Here is a 23,978-nt window from a genome sequence, read left to right as displayed (position 1 = left end):
GTTATTCATATAACTTGATTACATTTTTTGCTGTTTTTAACCCCACTGTCTTAACAATTATCAGCCCCCTCCTTGTTAATTGTCTTATTTGGTCCCCTTCCCTGTGATGAGGGTCAACTGGGAGGGACCATCATTTAGACAGCTATCAGGTATGGGTCTAGATTTCTGCTGTACTGTGTCCCTATACCCTGCATGCACACAGCTTTGTACCAGGGAGGGATGTGCAATGTGCTAATGGCACATCTTCCCTCACTTCTGCAAGGTGCATTGTCTCTAAGCAGGTCTGCCCCTACCCTTGAACCACAAGTGCTGGTTTATTTGATCTCACCATGGAAATCACACCACCCACTATGCCTTTGAGTGCGGCAACCCTCCTCTCCACCCTGTGGGAGGCCAGTGGTCCATGCCACTTTACTACTCCCACTCTCTGCCTGGTTCCTTCCATGCTGAGGCTACTACCCAAACTCTTGTTACTTGGGATGCAGTCAGAACTTCATCCCTATGTACCACAGAACCAGACATATTACTTTCAATTGAGATTCATATGTGCTAGTGATCCATTTAAAATCCATTGCATAATAATGTAAGTCGGGATTCTCTGAGTGCAGTTTCATCATAAACAGTACGTGTAACAACTACACACTTACAGGCTAAAGAATCAATATGCAGAATGGCTTCTGATAATGCTGGACAGTGATACGATACGATGATTTCAGTGCTGAAACTCATGGTGCTTGTGTTCTCATTGTAGACCCACTATGTATCCCAAGATACTGCCATGCCAGGCTGACTCACATCTAAAGATTCACAGATGACAGACACAGTATTAGCTGGACAGCACACACTTGGCACAACTATCATAATTACTACCACCATGTGATTGTTATGAAGAAGAATATTCTTCCAGTCTGTTATGAATATCATTAAAAAATACCAGTACTCTGCAGGCCATAGGCTGAATCAGCATGAAGATCACGTGTTCCATTTGCAGAGGAACCTGAATACTTGATGTTTGTAAGCTCTGCAGCAGAGCTGGCCGAACAGTATACATGTTCAGGGACAACATTGATAATGTTAACATCTTGGACAGAAAGTCAAACACTGTTAACGGTTCACAAACTTTAGCACATGATCTGGGCTGTTAAGAAGCAGCAACACAAACAGTTTCAACAACATGAACACAATTAAATTGAATTAAACCGGCTATAGATGGTATCATATCAATATCACCTCAAACATTTTTTTTACTCTCTATTCTTCATTCACTATTCAGTAACATTTACTAGTAGTATTGTAAGAAATATTGCACATAAGAATACATATATAAGGTAATGGACTTCTTTCCATATGCTAATGACTCACAGCATGTCAGTACCTTTAATATAGGACTGTCTGGCTTACAGTAGCTGATTTTTTTGAAAAGATAGAACTTTATAACATTTCACTTTAATAGGCTTGCCAACTTCTCTTCATTTTCACTTTTGATACTAGGTAATTTTGGAAAAACACCCAGACTTTCAGTGAAAAGAGTGAAAATTCTTTCTTAATGAAAGGGTTTTACTGCCATCTAGCATAATCTTTCAAGTGAGTGGGGGCACAGCTTTAATAAGTATAACGTATGGCAAATAGTAAAAAAAATTGAAGATTTCAAAGATTAACTACATTACCTTACAAAAAAACACAGGCACAGTTTCCTCACCTGCAACTCCCACAAATATATAAAACATCTCTGCTAATAGACAAGTCAGAACCTTTGGGTTAATTAAGCAATCTTCTATCTTTTTTCAGATTCACAGTCACCTTTACTTGATCAACATGTCTCCTTAAATACAAACCATTCCCAGGGACTCAGTGTTGTACCCATGATCAGGGCCAAGCCATGGCTGTTTACAACGTGTGTAATGAGCCACAAGGCTCATTAACAATTCATACAGCTAGGCCAGTATACACAACGATGAACTAATTATCACAGCTGCGGATGGCAGCAGAGGCCAGGGTGTGTAACACATGACATCAGTTCGACTCCATTATTGCTATAGAATGAGCAGTGCCAAATCTTGTTGGATGTATATGGACATCGTTGGTGCTCTCCACAATTCATCATGCACAATATGACCATAAAAAAGATAAACGATTTAAAAACCTTTTTGGGCATGTGTGTGTGTGTGTGTGTGTGTGTGTGTGTATCTATTTTTAACCAGATTATACACTAGAAATCTGGAAATAGAAATATAGGAAAGAAATAAAAAGAAGAAGTTAACAGAAGGTAGAACAGAAGGTGAGCAAATAAGAAATAGCAGGATGGAGGTGGCGTGGGAGACAAACACATTTTTTGTGAGACAGATGTCCAGTTTTTATGAAGATGAGGAAAAGATGGGGGAGGATGTAAGGGAAGTAAGAGGCTGTTAAGAGGGTTAAGTTAGGTAGCAGGGAAAGACAGGCATAAGTGATAGGGTGTTGTAAGGTAACACAATGCGGAAGGAGAAACAGAATGGTGAAGGCTGCAAAAGACAGACAGAAGGAAGACAATAAGGGGAGGACGATAAAACCAACATGGGTAAGCATGGGCACAAAAGAGAGGGGGACACCACATTGGGGAATAAGATTTTATATTCACAGTTGCAGTCTCTGCCAGCTGAGACCTAGTAGGAGATAACTTGTCACCCTAGTTATTTTAATCAGAAAGGTGGAGGCAATGTTAGGCAGTGGTGCAACTTAACAATTCACTGGAGACTGGAATCTATTTGGCCAATGTGAGCATCCAACCTCCTTTTAATGATATCCCACACAAGTTCTGTCAGCTGCCAATGAATGACCCATTTGCAGTGCTATCAGTGGGTACAACTGCACCAGCCTCTGGTGCAGGACTACCTGAAGCATGTGATACAGGTAGGGCAGGAGGTGTGGAGGCAACTGCAACAGGCTAGGACCCACATATAATGGGTGCTTCCATAGATAGTGATGGTGGTGCTGCTGCTGCTGTTGCATGTTGGGGGATGGCAGTCCTTGCCTGAGGGGTGGGTGAAGGTTGCTGTGCTGCTGCATATAATAATAAAAGAAATGGAGAGAAACAAAAAAATAAACAAAATAAATGTATGTAAGAGAAAATATGAGAGCAACGATGATAGCAGGGGATGAGAAATACAAATACTGTGAAAATTTTTTAAAACCAGTAAATGATTATGAATTTCAGATGTTTGTTTCTGTATCTATCTATCTATCTATCTATCTATCTATCTATCTATCTATCTATCTATCTATCTATCTATCTGTCTGTCTGTCTGTCTGTCTGTCTATCAATCTATCTACTCAGAGGGGGACCTAAACCAAAGGCCATCATCACATGCAGTCTGACAAACAAAAGATTAACAGGAGGGGCTGTTTAGATAAAGCTATGGATACCTGTGATCAGATATGCAGTTTGAAGTCTGAGAATACTGTACGTATAAAAGTACACACATTGCCCTAACATGTATATTTCATTCACTGACAGACAAATTAAACAGTTTTCTACTATATATTGGAAAATGTTCACCAAACTTCTATTTATGATCTTACATAATTGGACAATATACAGCTGCAGAGATACTATTGGACTGAAACATATGAAATGTTTTTCATGAGAACACATCTGTGGGAGGAGGGAAAATGACCCCACAGGCATACTCACAATGTGAAAACAAAGACTTAATATCAGGACCCACTTTTCCATCTATAAAGGAGGAGGAATACAGGAAAAAACTTTTAAAATTGCACAGTCATACTGCATACTGCTACCTTTGAGCTATAATAGTATTGATGGCTGTGGCACTGGTGTATAAAAGTTACACATTTTTTTTTGTTTTTTTTTAATCCCTGCTACAGTTACTATTACATTTTTACGACAGTACGTATGCTCACCGTGGCACTATTAGGTGTTCCACTCCTGTGCAACTGTCTATGCCTTTCAATCTCTTCAGGGGCAAGGAAAATAAATTTTGTGCATGGCATGCAGTGACAGGTTATTTGTGTAGCTAAAATAAGTTATTCCTACAGTACAGAGGTGGTTACTGCTGTTTAACTTCATGCCCCATCAGCGAAGGAGGTCAGGATTGTGACACCTTATGTCACTTTAATTGGGTTAGCACCATCCCATTATGCTTGGGATGACAGTAAGCATGGTTTACAGCCTTGCTCAAACTATTCCAGATTTCAGTTTTATACTGGGGCCCTCTACAGACCTCCTGCAATCAGATGCATGTGGAGGTGTGATGCTGGGTCATACTTGCATGTTTTTGTTTCTGTTTTAGAGTAATCACCAGTGTGTTGGAGTAGTCACAGGTGATTCTTTATCAACCACCAGCACTGTGGAACTGCCCCCGTCTGATGTTGGAGAAACTATAGCCTCTAATAAAATGGCAGGGATAAGCTTTGGAGGGTGCAGAGTGTGTGTTTGATACAAGGAGTGTGACCGCTGCATCCCCTACAGACAGCATGGACTCAGTCTCTATGCCTGCAGATACCCAGGATACACAAACATCTGAGAGAGAACAGGCTGATGGGAACACTATAGATCAGGTAAATACGCTGGCCCCCAATAAGCAGATGTCCGAATATGCCCTTATGACTTGTGGACAGGGAGGTCCACACAAGGGTATGGTAGTGGTGCTCACCATAGATATGTTTCCCATCCTCACCCTAAGATTGGTGTGTCAGTGGCTGCAACCCTACATATGTGTAAGGCTATCATGGAGGCACAGGATAGTGTCACCACAGTCATAGCAGAGATAGTGAGGATGCTACAGGATGTGCATGCTGACTTATGGAAGTGCATGTACTGTATGTCTGATTCCTTGGATAGAGTGAATCACATAATTGACCATGCAGTGTCTTCTCTGGGTCATCTAGCAGATGATAGGGGTTGTCCTTGCAGTCAGTCATCTGCTATATCTACAGATGCTAGCCAGCATGGCCATGGACATGTGTGATCCTTCTCCAGCAGTACTATTTCCACAGCAACATGTATTGTGGAGGTTTCAATCCCCAGTGAGTGTGTCCCCATGGTCGTGGCCATTATCATACTGGAACATCTCCTAGAAGACATCAGTTGAAGTTACATAGCACACCATGATCTATCCAGGGTCATGGTACAGACAGTGCAACTCTTGAAAGGGACAGATCTCATGGATGGGGACATGCATGGGAAACTGAACCCTCTATTGTGCATGTTCAGAGCATGTCCAGTAGTCATCTGTGTTCCACCAGCTGCTGTAGCTGTGTCTCTGCAGACACATACAGACACCACCAAAGCCCCAAGCTCATCCAACACATCCATTAACCTTGGCCCTTCACAACATTAACCCCCCCCCATAATGGATCTGGAACTTCCCATAAAAGCACTTTTTCCTTTTATACATATCAACACTGACACGCTTCTTAATGAAAACTTATTTAGTTATTTAACATTTGTTTACCGGGAAAGTTTGACTTGGAACAAAGCCAATTTTCAGCAGATGCCCGGGAGAAGCACTCCAGATGTATGTCTTTACAACATAGGAGGAAACCATAGCACCCAGAGGAAACCCACACAAAACCAGGGAGGACATGCAGACTCCGCACAGAAGGCACTCCAGCCGAGAATTGAACCAGAGAACCTGTTGCTGTGAGGCGACAATGCTACTGCTGCATCACTGTGCCATCCACTTGCATTCCTGTACTCCCATCTCTACCTGTGCAAATGATGATAACTGTGACCTGCCCTTTGTACATTTTTACTTGGGGTCCCTATGTCAGATACAAAGCATCTTTGTGAAATGTTGGCAATGTTTTCTACATTAATAAAATACACCTAACCCAACAGGGTGAAGACAGTTTAAAAACAAACACAAAATTTACGAACTGCACCAAGCCACTTTGCACTTTAACAATGATGATGCTGAATTAAGATGTGATGTCAGCACAAAAGCTGGCTTCACCATTTACAACTTCAGTGCTTTGGAAATAAAAGAAATGCACCATGATTTATTAGTAAAAGGTTTTATGTATGTACCTGTGTTTTGTTACAACATGGTAGATTTGTTTACTAGTTTAAAAGTATATATGAGGCAATTAAATTTGTCCCTATGCTTTAAAGGGCAAAATGAACAAAGAAATGTGACACCTCCTCTATTGACTAGGAAAAGCACTTTTATTCCACCTATGGATAAGGATGTGGCAATGTTTGAAAGGTTATCTGTAAATAGTATACGAAGATATGTGGAAAAGAACAGATTAGCTGAACCAGACAATCTTACTGAGTCTGAGAGGGTAGCACTGAAAGAACTGATCACAAATAAGGAAGTTAGAATTATGAAGCCCGATAAAGGGGGTGGTGTGGTCATTATGTCTCAATTTGATTATGTAGCTAAAATGCAAGCTATTTTAGATGATGACACCATCTACCAGAGGGCTTCTCATAACATTTATGTGTTTTTGATGGCTACCCTTTTGGAAGGGGGGATTCAGGAAAATGAGTACAGATTCTTTTTGGTAGAACACCCGGTTACACCTGTTGTGTTTGGTATTCCCAAGATCCATAAAAGTCTGAATGACACCCCATTTAGACCAATAGTGGCAGCAAGGCGATCCAAAACTGAGCCACTGGCAGCATATGTTGATAGGAATACACAGGGGCTGTTGAGTGGTTTTGGTCACATACTAAAAGATTCTTGGCATTGTTTGCAATGCTTAAAAAGGGTGGATAAAAGCGACATGAATTGGACATTTCTTACCATAGATGTTGTGAATTTATTTTCAACCATACCTCAAGATGAAGTTTTGGAATATTTTAGAAAAAGTCTTTTGAGAAGTAAACATCTAAATGGTGTGAAGTTAAATAATGTAGTTAATTTCATGGAATTGATACTTAAAAACAACTATATGATATTTGAAGGAAAATTTTATCATCAGATTTCTGGTGTGGCAATGGGGGCCAAATGTGCCCCCATTTTGCCAACTTGGTACTTCTCCATTGAGAAGAGATATTTCTCTTCCCTAGCCCTTTTTTTTGAACGAATTATATTATACAATCGTTTTTTAGATGACATACTGGTCCTTTGGAGGGGAAATGAAAATGAGGCCAGGAATTTTGTGAAATACCTTAATTCCACTACCCCATTTTTTTCCTTCACATACAGATGGGACAACCAAACAATAGACTTTCTGGATATAAAACTCACTAAAACATCAGAGGGGTTGGAAAGTAGTATTTACAGAAAGGAGACATATAGTAATTCATTATTACATTTTTCAAGTTGCCATCCTTTGCATCAACGTAGAAGTGTGATTAAAGGGCAGATGGTCCGTTTGTCTCGTCTTGTGAGTTATGACATGATTTACCAAGTGGAGATGTATAACCTTATAGGGATGTTTTTAAATAGACACTATTCATTGAAATTGTTGATATCAGTTAGAAAAGAAGAAGGGGGACATCCTTTAAACCTATTTTGAAAGACACTAGTGGGGCCACTAGTATAATTAAAAGAATAGAACCTCTTGATTCTGAACCATTTGATTCCAGAGCCCTAGTTTTGAAGTACAATCACCATACATCTCAGATTATTGAGGGTGTTAAGAGATCATGGGATCTAGCATTTGATGCAGACACCAAAAAGGAGTTAGGGCAAACACCTCAAATAATATTTTCAAGAGGTTTGAATATTAAAAATTTATTAGAAAGATCAAAAGAAAGATACACAAGCTCACGCATATATAAATGCAGGGATTGTAGATATTGTAGATATATTAATGATGCACCCCATGTGACTGTATGGGGATACAACAAAACAATTCCGTGCCCAGGTAAATGTTGTTGCAATTCTAAGCTGGTTGTCTATTTGGCAACATGCACAACATGTTCAGGTTTTTATGTGGGTAAAACCATACACAGGTTAAGAGAAAGGATAGCAGAACATCTTAGGACCATAAAAAATAAAGACATTCATAATGCTTTATATGCACATGCTATGGTTTGTGGCAACTTTAAGAAGTTTACATTTTTTGTAGTTGATCGGGTATTGACAAGTGAAAGAGGTGGTGATGAAAATACTAGAGTTGAGTCCCTGGAATTTAAATGGCAGGTTGTATTGAATGCTACAGTTTTCCCCGGTCTCAGCGACCATATTTTTATCATGCCCATATTGAAGCAAAGGGCAATGGTTGTTTGATGACTGGGAGGGTTTTAATTTATTGTACTTGGTTTATGTTATTGATATATATAATATATATACATATATTTTTTATTTTATATGTTATAAAGTCTTTGTAAAAAGTTATTCATCAATACATTTATTGTTTTGAGATTAATAGTTTTATTACTATTTTAACAAGTGTAATTTTATATGTCATATATATATAACAGTATGTATGCTGTTATGTTTGGTAATTATGCAACAATAGTGATTGGTCAGTTGATAAATGTAGTTTGCATTTAAACCATGTGATTTGCTGCTCCTTTTACTCTGAAGAAGCCATTAGTTTGATAGTGAAAGAGCTTAGTACATTGGAGCCTGTTTCAGCTCTTCATTAAAGCGGCTTGGTGCAGTTCGTAAATTCTGTGTTTGTTTTTAAACTTTCTATATTAAATTTGCATATTCCCCACTAGCAAAGTAAGAGCCATTATCAGAAATTAAGGAATAGCATGTATATTTAAATTTTGTCTTAGTTTTTCAGTCTTTGATTCACATGTAGAGGAACTGATGGCAGGCATGTCCATCCACTTTGTGTGAGCACTTTTCAAACCTAATTTTTTTTTTCAAGGAAGAGGTCATAATAGCCAACATCTAAGGGCCGATTCTAAAAAAATTGTTCTCAATGTAAGTGACTTAGTCTATTGTAAGCCTGGTGCCATTCCAAAAGATTTGTTCTCGGTGTAAGTGACTTAGCTCTATAAAGCAGACTTACACTGGTACCAGATTCCAAAACACTTGCTCTTAGAGTAAGAGACTTATTCCAGTGTATACTTTCAGTTATGTCATGCACACTCAGAGCAAGTCTTTTGTAATCTGGTCCATGGATGCCAAGAAATTCACTTTGAGAATGAAGTCTGAGAAATGAATCTTGGCATTCATGGCAAGAACATGTAATAAAGATTATGACTGGTGGCCCTATCATAATTCTTTGTAGTACATGGAGAATTATCTCCTCCATGTACAACAAAATACAGAAAAAAAGAAAATGTAGGAGCATGAACTGTTTTACTGACATGGCATGCTTTCAAACAGACAGCATAGCAAACTAAGTGCTCTTCTGTCAAATGAATATCTTAAAAAGCTTTAAGTACATTAATTCTGCCATATTTTCTGTTTGTAAATGTGGGACAGTGAAGTTATCACAGTTTTTAAAAGCCGTTTTACCTTCTACCACTGTTCTTTGCCAGCTGTCACTGTCAGCTGTTAGCCCCCAGGTCAATACCTGATCTTAGCAGCACTTAGATGTCATTAAGAAGCTTTTGTTAAGCATCCATACCCACTGTTAAGTATGGGTCTTGTGCTAAAGAATGTAACAGCATGTAAAAAGTTTTTTTTTCCAGATTTTGCAGCATAAATGCTGTGCTCTATACATTACAACTGTGTTAGGCATCTTTCTGGTGTATGACAGGTGCTTAACACATTTAAGCTCTAGTCTTGTGTTACGGCATAAACAATTGTCACCAAAGAGCAAGACCCTAAAATAGCTTTAAAGTCTGTAAAGCACTTTGAACTGCTCCTCTTCTTTTCTGTGTATGTCTGCAATGGCTGCAATAATATTAGCAGTTATAACAATGAAACAGTAAGGATATTGCAGGCATTCATTTAAATGTAACAGAATGGGATTTAGATATTAACAGCAAAAGATATACAAAATATGCTCAGAAAAAGATATGTAAAAAGAATAGAGTAGAAAAACTCTGAAAACAACACAGTGTGCAACACACTTTAAAGGTATATAACACTGACACACTAGATTGATAAACTGGGTATTTTTCATCTACTAACATCCTCAGTGACAGCTTATGAGCATGTAAGACACAGCAATAGATGAGAGCATTACAACTGCAGAAAACTGGTGGTTAAATAAATCTGTCCATTACACAAAATTACTAAGAAAACAAATGTAAACCACAGGTACATGTTCAAAAATAAACAGCCCAAGTCGTTAACTATCCATCCAAAATAAGATGCCGGCATTGCACATAGGAACAGTGACTGCAAGAGTAGTACCCAAATAAGGCACTCAGGCTCAGCATAAAACAAAAATAATTATTTTCATTCCTGACTGTATTTTAAATGAAAGCAGACTTCAGCTGAAATGACTATACAATATTCTTAGGCAACACAAGGGGTGAGGGGTGAAACAGTGAAGTGATGTTATTGAGGTTTTCCAAAAAATCACAGCTCAGAGCTCTTAAAAGCATAAACTCTGCAGTTTATTCTACAGATAATACCTAAGTTGGATGCCATAACCTCATACTCACTATAGACAGAGCTCATCCATACACTAAAAATATAGTGACCACAAGCAAAACAATTCATTTTTATTCTGAAAACTCTACACAAACTTTTCTGATCTGGTTTGTGTTATGTCACCATAATAATAAGCAATTTTATGCTGAAAACTCTAAACAAACTTTTCTGATCTGATTTGTGTTGCTGTCACCATAAGCAACCCCTTTAAGAAGTTGTATTCATTGCTCAAAAAGAGTTTGTGAAATATGCTGCTTTCTACTTTTTGTAAATGTTTTATTATTTTTGGATGGCAAATCATCACAACAGCCTTGTACAAAAGCACCAGAAATACAATATTTTCAATGCTTACATTATTGGTGAGGGTAGCCAATGTGAGTTGTAATTACTAGAGTTAAAATTGGGTATTCCGTTTCCATGCATTCTTGCCATAAAACATTTTAATATATAGCAACATAAAAATAAGCTGGCAGAAGAAAATAAGTTGTCCATCATGCTTATGCAAATCCATATTCTGAGGTCCAGTTTGAATCTTTCAGCTCTTAACTTCCATAAGGATCTGTCCTTCACCCTGTATCATATGACTGCATGGGAATCCTTAATGTTTCCATCTGCTACATTTTCCTTCCAAACTATAGATGATGCCTTCACCCTCCCTTCTTTCCCTAACACTTCCACATAGTTTACTGCACAACAGAATACTTGTTTTCCCATATTATCAATGTTTATTTAGAAGGCAATAAATAATGCACAGCTCCTTCACCAATAACTATGTTCCCATCAGTCCTAATTTATCACCTTCTCTTCCTTTTTTTCTGGCATTTTTGGGGTACATTTTCAGTCTTAGTTAATATATTCTAAAAGAGATTACAATATTTTTTGATTGTCAACCTATTGACATATTCATGCTAATGATAAAGTAATGACACTGTGCTGAGGAAGCTAACAGAAATATATGATTCTCTGTGAGTCTGCCAAATCTTATTTTGTCCATCCCTTCTGACAGCAAAAGTATGCTGGTTCTCTATCCTAATGTAGAAATAAGACAATATTTATGAATGTTGACCAAGCATCTAGGAAGCTGTAAAACTATCCTTCTAGAGGACTACTACTTGACCTGCCTAGTCCTTCCACTGTTCAGCCAAAGGAATAAACAGCTACTTCATACACCGCTGTCTTACTGCTCCCTATATCCCACTATGGTTGCCTTAAGTCATACATTTTTTTTATTCTACTTCTCTGCTTTTGATTATGACTGCATCAGATGTGCCAGTTCATGGGTATAGTTTAAATGCTCAAGTCCAAGCTACTTGCAGACCATAGTCTCGCGACCTGGTATTCACATGTCAGGCAATGTGCATTTACTCCTGTGTGAACACATAGATTAAATAGTATGTCTATATCTGCACACAGACACACATACATACACACACACACACACACACACACACACACACACACACACACACACACACACACACACACACACATTGGGGACATGCTATCTTCATCTTTATCAAAAACAGCAGTTCTGGGGGGTGGAGCCTGAATGGCTAACTGAAAGCAGCAGTATTTTACAGCTCCATATAACTAGTTAAATAAGATAGGAAAAAAATATTCTTTTTTTTTCTTCAAAGTTTAAAATCTTATAGATAAAGGACTAATTTACATAATTAGAAACCTTGGTGAAGTTTTACAAATAATTTCCTGTCAAAAAGCTTGGAGATATAATCACATGTTAAAATGAGCAACTCAAAGAATTGTCACCAGGATGCTGCCTTAAAGAAGGAACTACAACAGATGGCATCTACCCTGCAGGAGTTGTCTTGTAAGATGGATGATTTTAAAGAGAACCTGGAAAATCTTAAAACAAGCAGTCAAAAACAGGCTGACACCCTCAAGGAAATGCTACAACACCAAACAAGGATAACAGGAATAGAGATTTCTCTAAATGACTTAGGAAAACAAACTTAAAGAAGAGGAAAGACAGAAAGAACTGCTTCTTAAACAAAACACTTGGTTGGTTGATAAAGTAGATGATGTGGAAAATAGGGAGAGGAGAAATAACATCAGGATTTTCAGATTAACTAAAAACACAGAGGGTGGGGATATTATTTCCTTTTTATCAAGCTGGATCCCTGACTTTTTAAATTTAAAAGAAGGACTTTCCTTTGGCATTGAAATGGCACACAGAGCTCTTGGGAAACATGCCACTAACTCAAACTCTCCTCCTAGGTCAATAATTATCAAATTTCTTTCATACTTGGACAAGGAACCGGTTTTAAGATCTGCTTGGAGGAAGCCACCTCTAAAATATAAACAAAGCCTGATAACATTTGATAACAACTATTCATCTAGAACAATGGAACAAAGGAAAAAAGTGTGGCCAAAGATAAAGTTTCTGAAACAAAATAACATAAAGGCACAACTTGCATATCCAGCTAAGATAAGAATACTATATGCCAATAAGATGAGGACTTTTATTGACTTATAGGAAGCCTCTTCATTTATTAAAACAAATAATGTGATTACTTTACCAGAAGATATGGATTGGATGTCACCTACTCTCAAGATAACAAAAGAAGCAAATGTCTGGACAGATGTCAAAAAGAAGAAGCAAAAGACTGATACTGTTATAGCCAAATCTCTCAAAGCATCTACTATGATATGAATTGTTTTAACATTACTTTAAAGGACCGGTTTTACTGCTTGGAATTTTAAAACAAAGGTAACTACTGGAATCTTTATCTATATTTTTTGAAAATAGATGACACATGAGAGTTTTCACATTACCTCAGGCATGTAAAACAGGGTACTTTTCTTTCACAGAAGGAGGGTTATATAGCACATAAAATATTTATACTGTAAATCAACATACATAGTATATGTGTATTTTCTCTTAATTTTCTCTTTTCTTTCTCTCTTCTCTCTTTTTTCATTACTTATTTTGTTAACTGCATCTTGTCTCCCTTTCTAAATTCTTTCCTATTTACTATACTAGTATAGTCTGTATATATATATATATATATATATATATATATATATATATATATATATATATATATATATTTAATAGCTCACTATCTATACATAGATAAATAATAGTCTAAAATAATCTAGTTTTAAGGTAGATTAATTGGAATAGTGAAGTTAATTAATTGTTATTACAATATTTATTAGATTAATGATAGTCACTGTTATGATTATTGGGACTGGGGACATGTTCGTGATTAACTCTGAAATGTTCCATTCATGTACATATGTCCTTTGAATTATTTCCTTTTAGAATTCACAAATACATAAAAAAAGAGGGAAAATGTACTGTTGGTTAAGAGAAGTGAAGCTTTCTTCACATTTTATTTGCATTGCCATAGCAACAGTAAACAATTGCTGCAGTTTCTAAGGTTACTGTAAATCTGCATTTAGCCTCAAAGATAACAAATAATAAGAAAAAGTAATGCTGTTTAGTTATTAAAATGAAAAACAACCTAAACAAGGTAAAATAAATACATAATAGGACTATTTGTATATATTTTATGATTTATCCTCATAGGATTACATATTCCTGGAAACACAACTGAAATGTTCCCAAACTACATGTGTACTGAAAAGTAGCTGCTTGATTAAAAAGTATTACTCATTTTAACATGCTGATTCCACAAGCTGTCTGCACTGTAAAAGTTGCATTTTATATGTTACTTGAAATTGTCAGTCTCTAGAGCACATGAAAAGATACATATTACTTTTTACAACATGTCATTTTTGCAATTACCTCACACTCTGTTCAAACTCACTTGGCAACTGATAGCTATTAATTTAAAATATCAGTTTAAATACTCAATGTGCCCTTGAAATGCTATTGACATTTTGAGAAAATATAATGTTAACTGTAAAATGAATGACTTGAAATAAGTGAACTAATGCATAGATTTCAAAGACAGTTCTTGACACTACAGTAAAAGTAAAAATATATATTCACAAGGAAGTATTGAAATGTTTTAGTGTTCCAGTTAAAATAGCTTACTGTCAACATTTTGCGATATCAGAAAGTTTGAAGAGCTAGGAAATTACTATTCTTTGTCTTTATAATGATTATTATATTAGACAGATGTTAGACTCTGCTTAGTTTAATGAATTGTGATGTATGTTTATGAGGAAAAGTGGACTCATTTACTCACATTGGACTACACATTCCTGGAAACTCAACTGAAATGTTCCCAAATCACTTGTGAATTTAAATGAAACTGCCTGATTAATAAGCATAATTTATTTTAACAACCTGAATCCATACGCTATCTGCTCTATATATGCTACATTATATATGTCACTTGCATATGACAGTCTCTAGAGCACATGAAAAAATGCATATTATTTTTGCAACATGCTATATTTGCACTAACCATACATTTTAAGTTAACTCAATTGGCAACTGACAAGTTATTTATTTGAAACATCAGTCTAAATTTTAATTGCGCCCTTGAAATATTGTTGCCATTTTGAAAAAACAAAACCTGAATTGAAAAAGGACTGATTTGAAGAAGTGAGGTATTGTACAGATTTCAAAGATAGCTATTGACACTACAATATAAGTAGAAATGTATACATGCAAGGAAAAATTGAAATGCTTTATACTTTTAGTTAAAATAGCTTATTGTTAACTTTTTGCTTTATCAGAAAATGTAAAGAGCTAGGAAATTATTTCTAATTTGTTTTTATAATGTTTACTAGTGATGTTAGTCATTGACTTGTTTAATGGATTGCGAGTCATGTACAAGATGGACTACTGAATGTTATTTCTGTTTACCTATGTTTGATGAATTTATTTTATTAGTACTGATTTAAAACAAGGGAAAGAAAGGGAAGGGAAATCTCTGTCTTTGGTCAAGGGACGAGAGGCTTAAAAGTATTCTAACTGCCCCGAGAACTCTCTAAGATGCTCTAAATACTATTGATTAATACTTACCTAAGTTAAATCTTGATTACCATATAGGTACCTTCACATTCATTCTAGACCTGATGTAATTAGCCATTCTGGAAGCAGGAGGTGCCCTATGCAGGATGGGAATTGTCAGGGTGATCATAGTTCATTCTTAGACTCTGCTTTGTAAATCTATAAATATATAAAAGCACTGCACATTAGAATGTAGGGCACCTCTACTCAGAGTCAGGATACCACTGATAAGCCATGACTTTTCATAAGTGTAAGTTGAAGCTGTTGAGCTGAAGAGTGAGAAACTAAAGGAAGACAGTACACCTACAGTAAATTCATATTTCATTGGTAATCACTCATTGTCTCTTGTAAAGTCCTTTTAGTCAAATTATTTTAGTAATGATCTATTTGTTGTTGGCTTATTTAGTGTATGCTCTTCAGTTGCATTTAATTTATCCAAAATGACATATCTGACATGTTTGGGATCTCTTAAGGGTAACTAAATATCGGATATAATAATTATTTACACTACTAACATTCCATCCTGATATATAAAATACAATAGAACAATAACAGAATTATATAGAATTTCATATCTCTTTTAAGAAAATTCTCCATATAATAATTTAACATATGAAGCTCAGTTGGTTAAAAGTATGAGTGATAATCCAATAGATCTATCTTTATCTACTGGATGATGAATGACTTTCATTCCATGTTTAATGGGAAATTCATATTTACTTGTATTTGATACTTTAGAATTAATATTTTATAGGAGTACTTTTTTAAAGCCTGACCAGAATTTTACCCTACTTATATTTAAAGAAGAAAGAACATTAAATTACACTCCCAAGTTTACACACATAAAAATAACATCCAATGTTATCAGAGAATATGGGATAACTACTATAATCAAAATAAAAAAAAAGAAGCAAAAAGCTTCTTCCAACAATAACTTGAAATGGATTTAACACTCTTATCATTAAATACTAATGGCTTAAATAATGCAAATAAAAGATCAAACTTACTAAAATATTTAAATCTAAATAAGGCACAGGTAGCATTTCCCCAGAAATGCATTTTAAGACTAATGATAGCTTAATTTGAGACCCTAAGGACTATACAGTCTTAGCTCAATCCTCCTATAGAACAAGGACAAAAGGAGTATCAATTCTCTGGAAGAAAAACATAATCACTCCAAAAGTTATTTATAAATATGAAGACAAAGAAGGCCTACTAGCATTTGTTATAATTAAATTTAATAACAGAATATGGACCTTAGCTAATCTATATTGGTTCCCAGGAATTGGAGCAGGAATGGTTAAAAAACACCTATATTTTATTTCCAACAATTATAAAGGAAATCTTATACTGGGAGGAGACTTTAATTGTACCTTAGAAGTGTCTGAAACCACCAAGAAGTCTTTTCTCGTAGCAACTATTTCAAAATCCTTAAAAAATGTATTGATTCATTTCATTTAATAGACACTTTTAAAGTAAAAGATGATATTATTTCCCATAAAGACCATAGATTTGGAACACAAACCAGAATAGACAAATTATTCATAGTTCAAGATTTTCAAACAAAAATCCTCAACTTGTCAATAGTTCCATGCCCCTTCTCAGATCCTGACTCTCTGATAATGAAGCTCCAAATAGAGTTTAAACCTTTAATCCTCTCAACTAGAATTCCATCATATATCACGAAAATTAAAGAATTCAGACCCTGGATGTTGTCAGAACTACAATTATTTCTTGAAATTAATAATACAACAGAAATCAGTAGAGTCATGGTTTGGGTCTCATTAAAAGCGTATTTATTTGATAAGACCCTTAGCTGGTACAAAAACAAAGTTAGAGAGTGGGAATCTGAATCATTGGATTTGCATACCAGACTCTTGACAACAACATCTAAAAAAAAATCAGAATTGTCCAGAAGTCAAAAAAGAAATAGAGGAATTAAATAAAAAATATAATGAAATTCTAACACACAAAACTTGTCTAGCCTGTGAAAAATTAAAAGTAAACTCATTAGCCACCTCCCCCAGATATCTACATTACTTATCTACAAGAATTAAAATGCAATCTAAAGCAAATAACATTAGTAGTATATATAACGAAAAGAAAGGGAAAAAAATATCAGCTATAGGAGACATCCTTGAAGCATTTCGGTTCCATTATATGGAACACTTCAAAAAAGAAGATTTAGATACCAACCAAATAAACTTAGATACAGACCTTGTCAATATAAAAAAAATCCCGAAAACTTAAAACTAGACCTACAAAAAGTTATATCTTAAAAGAAATTGTTGACAAAATAAAAGAAAGTAAATCTAACAAAGCTCCAGGGATAGATGGTATAATTACGGAAATTTGCAAACTCTTCCCTTTTTCATAAAACTTTGCTAGAAGTCCAGTCAGAAGCAAAAATACCACCCTCATGGAAATATTCTCTCATAACACCAATTCTAAAAGATAATAAACCATCAGAACTTTGCACCTCATACAGACCTATATCATTACTGAATAATGATTACAAAATATTCATGTCAATCCTAGCTAACAGAATGAAAATCCCACTTTAAAAGACAATTAATAATGATCAAACTGGATTTTTATATAACAGGCACGCACATGATAATATTAAAAGGATACTTACTCTTATAGATTATGTGAATAAGAAAGATAGAGAAACACTTGTAATCGGATTAGACATAGAAAAAGCCTTTGATTCCCTCAACTGGGAATATCTATTTAAAACTTTAGCATTATTTGAATTTCCTCCTCCCTTCATCTTATTACTAAAAAACATATGTATTAATAACTTAGCCTACATTAAATTAGGTCCTTTCACCTCAGAATCTATCCATATAACAAAAGGTACTAAACAAGGATGCCCTCTTTCTCCTATTTTATTTACTTTAGCTGTAAAAATACTTGCAGAAATAATACGCAATAATCCAAGAATAAAAGGAATAGAAGTCTATGGCATGTACATAACTAAAATAATGCTTTTTGATGATGATATTTTATTAACCCTATCAAACTCCAGAGAGTCATTAGGAGAGCTAGAAGAAGTAATGGAGAAATTTTATAAGATTTCAGGTCTACACTTTAATAGATCAAAATCAAAATTTCTATTTTTAAATAGAAAAAAGACCTACAAGATACAGATAAATCCATCATAGGAAAACAAGAACTTACCCTAAATTATTTGGGAATAGTGTTATGCCAAAATATAAACAAAATAATCTTAATAAATTATAAAAAACATTATTGAAACAATAAAAATATATATAGAAAAGTGTAACAAAATTATATTAACTTCTGAAGACAGATTGCAATTAATAAAAATGGTCTTATCGACAAAAATGCTATATGTAGCATTAGCAATACAGTTAATTCCTGAAAGATACATTCTTAAAGAAATAAACTCATGTTAAATAACATTTTTATGGTATCCCAAAAAGAATAGAGTAGCTATAACTCATCACATTAGACTCTGGAAACAAGGAGGATTGAACTTCTCAGAAATAGAAACATATATAAAAGTATCTGTACTTAAAACTATAATAGACTGGATAAACCCAGATTATTTTGCCAACTGGAAAGAATTAACAACAGCTATATTAACACATTAATTTAATCTGTTAACATTTTTTAATAGTAGACAAATCACACAAACCCTGGTATATACTATGCATACGTATACAATACAATATAACAAAACCTTCTAAAACAACACTGATTAATCATTACATCAATTCCTTTAAGAAAACTTATCAATGCAAACATAGATCTAAAACTTTGGGTTGACATTTTAACCCCATTTACCATCACTAAGAACTTTCCCCACAAAATATATAGGGAAACAATAACCTCCTCGAAACAAAATGGATTCTTATTCTGGTTTCAATGTGAAAATAAATTAAATATTTTAGATACACATATGATAAAAACTGCTTACAATATTCCAACACAGGACTGGTTAACCTTACAAAGTATTCTAATGTACACTCAAGATTTATGCAGATTAATTAATAATTACGCATTTAAAGATATTCCAAATCTAATAAGTTTTCTGTATGAATTTATATATAATAGTTGTGAAAAGAAAAATTCCATTTCAAATCTATATAAAGAGTTAATAACATATAAATCAATTCCCAAACCATCATACTGACAGTTCTTAACAAAAGATCAGTCATTGCAGTTAACAGAAGAAATTAAAAGTAACATCTTACTATCAGTTAATTATACCTCTAACACACAGTACTGGAAAATATTTAACTGGAAATACATAGAGCATTTTTAACACCAGATAGAATTAAAAAGATCAGTACTACTAAAAATGTTTTTTTGCTGGAGGTGTGAAAAGTGAAATAAAGCAGACTGGATTCATATTTTTTATGAATGTAATAAAATTAAATCATACTGGAATTGAATCATCCATTTTTTAAAAGCTTTATTTAATGAATCCTTTACCTTAACTAAAATATTGATAATACTACATGTAAATGAAGGTCCCTACCTGAATAAGACAAATATGTATTTGCTATGTACTTGCTATATCTAGGAAATGCATAATCAGAAGGTGGAATTCAAATACACCCCCGACCTTGGAAGAATTCTACACTTTACTGAAGACAACTGCATTGATGGAAATAAAAATCAAAGAACTACAAATCTATCCCAGGCCATTGGTAAATAATCCTTGGAAGAAAGTTATATCTTTGTTGGACACTGCAATAATCAATATTGTATCTCTGATAACTGATCTGTTAATTCTATATTTAATAACATACTGTGTATATAATTTAAAGTCAGGATTTTGTAAATATTGTATATAGTTGTTTAAAATGATATTTAAAAATATTATGTAAATGTTATTTTAATTGAAAATAAAAAAAAAATATTTGAGAAAAAAATAGCAGTTCTGATCAGCTGAGACTTTTCCCTTTCCAATAGTGTATTTGCAGCCCTCAAATTTGTTATATTTAGAGTTGGAAGGATAGCCCTCATTTTAAGACTCTTACCCCAGGGTGACATCAACTCATGCAAAGGGAGTAATCTCCGTTGACCTGGACTGTTTCACGAAAATACTTTTTTTTAATAAAACAACATAAATAATAGACTCATAGTCTGCTCTTCCCCCCTGCCTAGCAGTTTCCTTTGGAAACTCTTTATTCTGCACCTTTCCTGTCATCATCAATATCTTCTTGCACTCCATATCATTTATTCCATTCAGCTTATCCTCCCTCATCTTTATGTCACTACCCAGTACTTCTAGTCTCTTCTTTCTTTCTTTAAGCTTCCATCCACTATGTATCTATTTCATGTTCACTTTAAATCTACCCCAATCTACCCCATCTCTTTTGCTTAACTAACTAATTTTTGCCCAACCTAACATTAGCATCAAATTTGCACTTTAACTCTTTGCCTTTACCTCTCTCTTCAAATCTATACTCTATTTCTTTTATGATTCCCTTATCACCTGTATCCTCAAATGAACATAACCTTTTATTCCTAGTAAATGTTTCAACTTGCTGAAAGTGTGCTGCATTTATGCTAAAATTCCTTGTTGATGTACTTCTGCATGCTGTTTCTCTGTATTATGTTGTATTACAGCAGTGTAAGTGTATGTTGAAATTTGTAAATGCCCTTTGTTCCAGGTCATGGCTGAAAATGGTCTGAAGGGTAGACTGCTTACCCGGTCAAATAAATTAATAAATAAATAAATACTACAACTACTGATGTTATTTCTCCTCCTATACTCCTTGCAAACCCCTACATTTCTGCCACTTATGCAGCTGATTTTTTCAGCTTCTCCATAGCACTATGAGTCACTTTTGCCCTTCATTCTCACCTAAACAGATTGGCTGGTGTAACATACTAGGATGAGGTCAGAATCTATGTTATACAACAGGCCAGTCCCCTCGAGTTCTTACACAAATGAAGATCCTCCTAGAACACTAGATCATCCATCCAGTCCCAGTCCTTCATTATCCAGCTTCTCCTCAAGCTATATCCAATCAATAACATCATGATGCTACATCCTTAGAAATTAACCCAGTGTGGCCGTACTTGTCAGCCATACACACCTTTTCTACTCTTTCTTTCTCCTCCCCATATTCTTTTGCTATAACATTGTCGTTGCAATCATTTTTAAATATATCATAAAAAAAGCTGCTCTCCTGCTCCCCAGTCTAGCTATCTTCTTACTTCTTCAAATTCAGAAAATCTTAGTATTTCATTCACTAAACAATATTTTCAGTCCTATTCTTCCTTTAATTGTCCTGTTCCCCACTATTCCTCATTCCATACTGGCTTCTTTCAGATTGGCTTCTTCCTTCTAGTCATTTATCCAAGCTACTAAACCTCCACAGATCCTTGTGTAACTCCTCATTTACAATTAAACAGTCCAGCATCTCTTCAACATCTATGAATATGACCTTCATCCTGTCCACCCCCCTTCTTCTACCACCATGCCTTGTATGGCACTCACCTTCATTGACTCCTTAGTAATAAACAATGTAAGAGTGCGATAATACATCTCTGTAGATCTAACATATTCCTAGTGCCTTCCAATTATTTCAAAATAAACCTTGTATTTCTTATTCTCACTGCTTTCACCTTTCATATAAGTCTTCTAGCCCCTAAGTAACTGATTTTTTGGTAATGATGAATAAACATTGTCACGTATATCAAATCTATGAGGCTGCATCAATTTCAACACTGTAGTTCTACCCATGAGTGAGTCTATCTACCCGCTTATAGCATTTTCTTACTTCTGACAATTCCCCCTTTTCATTACCTGAACTTTTCGCTTGGAGTGTAATAACACCTACAGCTCTAAATATCTAGGTCCCCTTACCTACACAGGTAGCACTCCCATTCTGTAGAATTTTACAAAACAGCCAGTAATGAGTTTCAGATTATACTCTAATTCAGAAATGACTCCATACTCTCCCAAGTATTTCAGGAATCCCCAGTAGCCAAATTGTTTACTCTGTAAGCGACACCATGCAATCAGCCACACTTAAGTTTAGGCTGGTAGTCATATGAATGACTGTCTTTTATTTTTCATAATTTGAGATTTTTACATCCCACCACAGTAGAATACACACTTTCTTCAAAAGTGCAAAGACTTGACACATATAATACGTAAAAAGGGGTGTGGGGGTGAAGCCCCTTACCCTTTTTTAATATATTATTTCTATGATTAAGCAAAGTCAGATATGTCAGTTGTAATGAATCAACTGACATTCACTAGTTACATATCCACATACTCTCTTATCTGAATGTCAGCCCTTTTGTCCTCCTCTCCTCCTTATCCAAGTTCCAGCTTTCTCTTGTCCAAATATATCTCAACCCTTTCCTTCTCTCTCTCTGTCTAGTTGACACATTTTCTCTTCTCTGTGCTTCTTTATCAACCTTGTCCTTTCTATTATTCTTTCCTCCAGACTGCCTTCAGCCAATCCCATGTGATCACATCCCTGACTATTCTCCATAACTGTTCTTCATATTCTCCTGTCTGTCCTCCGGCCTCATCCCCACCACAGACCCCCCTCCCCATGCACATCCCCATTCAACATGCCACTTACCACTTGAATCCATATAATAAAAAAAACCTTCCCCAGTTCACCTTTGAGTAATAGGTCTGAGAATGTTGTTTTCATTCAGGGATATCTAAAAATTTTTAATTTAGGGCTATACAAAAAGGAATATTGTAACCAGGCATGGTAAGCGAAGTCAGAAAATAACTTTTTCCTAACTAATTTGCAAGCAAAACATTATTTCACTTTCACAATATTGTGTTATTGCAGTCATCCTCGACCAGGCTCGAATATGGTAACTGAGCTACATGTTGAGTACAAATTTGGGTATCTGGCTTTAGCTATATTACACACTAAACATTATACCAAAATAAATAATCCATACATAATTAACACTATCTACATTGTTTTTAAGTGGACATGACAGTTTGATCTCCTAAGTCCATTATGTAAAGGTACTTACATTTTCAGTCTATCTACCAGAGAGAGTCAGTTTATCTGTTATTGATAGTCACATGGATGGTTAAGTCTGTACCATTTCTTTAATCATCAGTTCTTCATTGTTGGCTTTCATGCCTGTGGCTCAGGTTTCTCTGTCTCTCACTTGTCTTTCACTCCCTCCCTTATAAGCATACTGAACAATCAGACTTTGAGAATAATGGTGTTGCAGCTTCCCAAAAGAACTGCTTTTGAAAAAGCTTCTAAGCATGGAACGTTTTACAGCCACACCTGCAGTCTTTATTGGGGAACACAGCACAATATGCAGCTGGTATATCACAGAAAAATACTTCTCTTGCGTATTAAGTAAAATTCCAGTTATAAATCTCTGCCAGCTAGCTCTGCTTTGCCCAGGTATTTTGCAGTTATGTTGCTTTCTAGTTAACCTTCTAGTATTCACAAGTCAAGTAATGCTTTGTAGAACCCTAGTCTGTCTCCACAGATTTACAGTTCACTTTAGGGCAATCTCTCTTCTTAAATTGCATAGGATTCCTTCCAGTTATACCATGCATTAGTACTTGTTATATGACCCCC

This window comes from Protopterus annectens, chromosome 6.part0, assembly GCF_019279795.1.
Source record: "Protopterus annectens isolate FY-2018-M chromosome 6.part0, PAN1.0, whole genome shotgun sequence".
NCBI lineage: Eukaryota > Metazoa > Chordata > Ceratodontiformes > Protopteridae > Protopterus > Protopterus annectens.
This window is presented reverse-complemented; position numbering follows the sequence as displayed.